General features: G+C 24.2%; 1 protein-coding gene across 1 annotated transcript in view; it reads right to left on the bottom strand.

Annotated features, from left to right (window-relative positions):
- Positions 1-4508, bottom strand: part of LOC107628702 (serine carboxypeptidase-like 34) — an 11156-nt gene that overhangs the window by 4260 nt on the left and 2388 nt on the right. The window lies entirely within an intron of this gene.

Here is a 4508-nt window from a genome sequence, read left to right as displayed (position 1 = left end):
AATCAATACCATATATGAATAAATATATTTAGACTTTAGAGTTTCTTTGTCAGATTTTGTTTATGATATTGGAATAGCAACGGCATTTTTTTAAAATGTGAGTTGATGGGGTGTTATTCTCAAATGTGGAATCGTTTAATTAGATAAACAAAAATTAAACCGTCCGATTTGTGAGAAGTACAGAAATTGGACCATTCGATTTGTGAGGATACAAAAATCGAACCGAAGGATTTGTGAAATCAGACCGAGGGATTTGTAAGATAACAGAAATCGGATGGAGAGATTTCTGTTAAAAAAAAAATTTGAAGTATAAAAATCAGACACTCTGATTTATGTATCTTCCACCCTTTTAAAAAACATTAAAAATTATAATGTTAAGGTATATCACCACTTTTACTTTCATATACTAAAAAAGAGCCTTCCTTTGTTAGTATGAAATTGAAGGAGTATATATATTCACGTGCACATGTTTGTTGAAGAAAGTAAATCTAGAGGCACAAATTCAAGAAAATAAAATGATGATAGGGTTGGGCAGTTAATAATTATAACTACGAACTTTAGAATTATTTCTAAAGTGACTTTAATTTTCACTGTTAAATAGGAGATGAAATTCATTTTGTGGGGCAAGTATATTATTATTGATGAACATCTCATGTGATTTAACGTCTGATTAATTACGTGTGTGCAAACAATAATAATTTCCTTCTAGAAAATTTATTTGGTAGAATCATTATTAATTCGGTTGGTCAAACCCTTGACAAGAAAAGAAAATTATTGGTTTAATTATATAATTTAAGTTTATTTCATGCTTTAATTTTCAATTCATTAAACAAAAATCTTCTACTTGGTCTCAACTATAGACTATTATATTGGATTATTAGATTGGTCCTTACTGAAATCAATGGATGAGAAAATATTTAGATTATCCTTTCCCCTTCTCTCATATTTCCCGTTCTTCATAGTCATCTTTGGCTCAAATCATAAATGCAATAAAACTATATTCAATACATTGATGTGAATGCATAACTAACTTTGAAAGTAACATTCATAAAGGGCGATATTTGCATAGAAACCATCTTAGTCACATTTGATAATATACATGATTATCATGACTATCCTCTTGTACATGAAGTTTTATATTAATCAGCAACGTATATATTCCAATTTCCAACTCGGATTATTATTATTATTATATTAATTCATTTTTTAAGATTCCAAAATTGATTTGATGTATTAGTTCCATTTTGCCGCGAATTTTCTAGCTAGATTATTGCTTTGATAAAATCAATCATTGTCTGTGGGGGATTTGTTTGACAATTTTCAATGAAGATATGGAAGTTATACCTACATTACATTCTGTGCATTATTTAATTAGAATAATGTTAGGAATTTTTTTAAGTTAATATTAGCTCATTTTTTAAATTGTTTTAAATTATAAATCTTAAACTATAAAACTAAATTATATATATTTTATATTATTAAAAATCTAAAAATAATTTTCTTTTAAAAAAAATATTTTTCACTGAGGGCATTCGTAGATAGTTAATTAATAACCTTCTCAATAAATTAAGATTATCATCAGCTTAAATATTGTTATCAAACCCGGTTGCATTATTTAGAGTTCAAAGTTCAAAGTTCAAACATATGTATTTATCAAACCACTAAAGACAAAATAATTTGATGATGACGTTTAGTTTAGTTTGTATTTTTTCTACGAGTAATATTAGAAGATCAACGGAATTTATTATTTTTAGATATTAGTTAATTGTCAATATCTAAAAATATAAACTAAAAATATATTATTAGACTATTAACAATAGACTAAAAATATTAAACTGATAGTTGAAAATGTTAAAAATGTCAAAAACAATAAATTTTTGTTAGTTCTTAATTTTTTTTTAATTTATCTATTTTCCTAATAATATTCTTTAAATTATGGAAGGACTACTAAGGATTGGATAGGGTATTCTCCCTCATATTTCCCCCCATTGTTAATTAACAATTCTTTTTTCTGAAATATCAATTTGCTATTAGTCTACTTAAATTGTGACCGAAGATAATTTAGTTTTTTTTATCAATTTTTTCTTAGTCATTTAACGGATTAAGAATAAATCTATTATAAATTTACTATATAGAGGAGTAGCAAAACAAACAAGAAAAATTGGCATGGTTTTAAAAAGGTGTGAAGGTATGGTGCTAACTTAACGTTGCTATCAAAGGTGGGGCTTGATCTCTTGGATACAAAGCAATATTTATTACTCTTATGAAAAATCATTATGGCTATTCCTACTGCTGCAACTTGAAGCCACTGACTTCAACTTATTAGTCAATTTTTCCAGTACCCGCATGCCCACTTGACCATCTTCAATTATTATTGTTAAAATATAATTAGGATGAATTAGTATCAATTAGTATTATTTAGCATATCTGAATATTTATTATAGGAGATTACATTTTTATTATTACGATTCTCTTAGTACCTATAAATATTTTTTTATATTGTATCATTCCAAACAACTTAAACAGACAACTAGAATACAACTCAATAATACACTTTTCAGATTACTCTCTCAATTTCTTGTTTCTAACAATTATTATTACACACTCAATACTTTTATTACGTTTTATTAATTTGTTCACTATATATATATATTAGGCCACAGTCATTGGAGATTAAACCTTAGCTTCATCTTCAATCTTTTCCCTTTGCTTTTCTCTTTGTAACTTTCTTTGTGTTTGCATTTTCATGGCCAAACTAAACTATAGGGTTAAATGCTCGTTGGCTGAAAAGTTATTATGTAAACCCTAAAACTAAACTAACTATAATTCTTAGTATTAAAAAAAAGTAACTATAATGTTGTTTCTCTCTAACTTTGAATATGTTAAGTTCGTTGCAAATTTTTTTTAGATATCTGATCTTCAATTATTAGGATAAAAGTAGTAAATTGTATTATATTTTGGAGAATCTACATAAAATTTTAGGTTCTTATTCACATAGAGAGAGAGAGAAAGAAAATACAGAGATATATACAAGAGTGTGTGTAAAATATTATGGTAGGTGTCTTTTTTTTTTCCTTTTTATCTTTATTTTGTTTCACTCTGTATTTTATGTAGCTTTTAAATATGTATGAGAGTGAAAACTAAATTTTTATCCGATCTCCTATGTGTTATATATTTTTCTTTTTGTTTAATAAATTATTATTAAATTCGTGTATTTTTTTAGACCAAACTTCATGTGAATAAATTAGTAATATAAAAAGTAAAATTTTAATTGTTTTAATATTAAAATAATAAAAGTTATGAATCTAATGGTTATTATTTAATTTTTATTTTTTTTGTCTAATCAATTTTCTCATTTTAAAAAATTATTTTAATTACTAACTTGAATTGAGTTGTATTAATTCATTGTAGAATAAATTACCCAAAACATACATTTTTTTTCTGTTTCTTTTTTCAACTTATACTCAAATTCATTAATAATGATAACATGACTCTGATTTTTATTAGGATGTGGCAAAGTTGGATTTTGCTTACTTATGTTTCTAATGTTGTTTTTCTTGTAACACTTATACTCTTTGACAAGGCCCTGCTTTTGGTAGCACAATAATGTTGTAAATTCAAAACCAATGGATATGATTTGAAAACTAACTTATAATATAATAGTGTTTTTGGGACTAACGAATTATAATTCAAATAGTATATTTTTTTATATTTATTTAAAAATTATAGATTCGGCTCTCATTTTTAATTTATCTTTTAAGTATATCCATTTTGAATTTTTTTTTAATTTTTGCTATAAATTAAATAATTGTCCTTTAAAAGAATCCAGTCTAAACTTTTTCACCAACTCTTATTCAGTATAACTAATTAAAAATGTTTTTAGTTTTAATATTACCACTATCAATGACTTAATGTTGATGGCAATTTTTGAAGTATTTTTTAATTTAGTAATAACGTACATTTAATTATTTTCTTAATATACGTGTAAATTTAAAATTGGACGCATCATTGATACTAGATACAACAGAATCATACCTTCTAGGAACAGATATGTTCATAATATGAAATATTTTTTCTAATATTTTATTTTTTAGATTATGGAAAAAATAATTAACATACCTTTATTTTCTGTTTAATTAGTTTTAGTTCTGTTTTTTACAAAAAAAAATTCAGAAAATAGAAAATATAAAAATATCAAATATCACAAATTATTTCACAAATAAAAAAGAAATTAAAATTTTCAATATGACTTAGGATGAGTTTGATAAGTCTTATTAGTGATGTGCTTAAACTTTTTAAAAGAATCAATTATCTTTGGAAAAACAAAATACTCAAGAGCTTATACACTTTTGACTTTAAAAATTAGGGAGTGCTTTTAAGTTGAAATCATTTGTCAAAAACTGAAAATAATTTTAAAATTAAAACATCTAATATAATTTTATCAAATACTATTATTATTGTTTATATTTATTAAAAATTATTTTTAACTTTTATGTTATTTTATCAAA

Source organism: Arachis ipaensis, chromosome B03, assembly GCF_000816755.2.
Source record: "Arachis ipaensis cultivar K30076 chromosome B03, Araip1.1, whole genome shotgun sequence".
NCBI lineage: Eukaryota > Viridiplantae > Streptophyta > Magnoliopsida > Fabales > Fabaceae > Arachis > Arachis ipaensis.
This window is presented reverse-complemented; position numbering and strand designations above follow the sequence as displayed.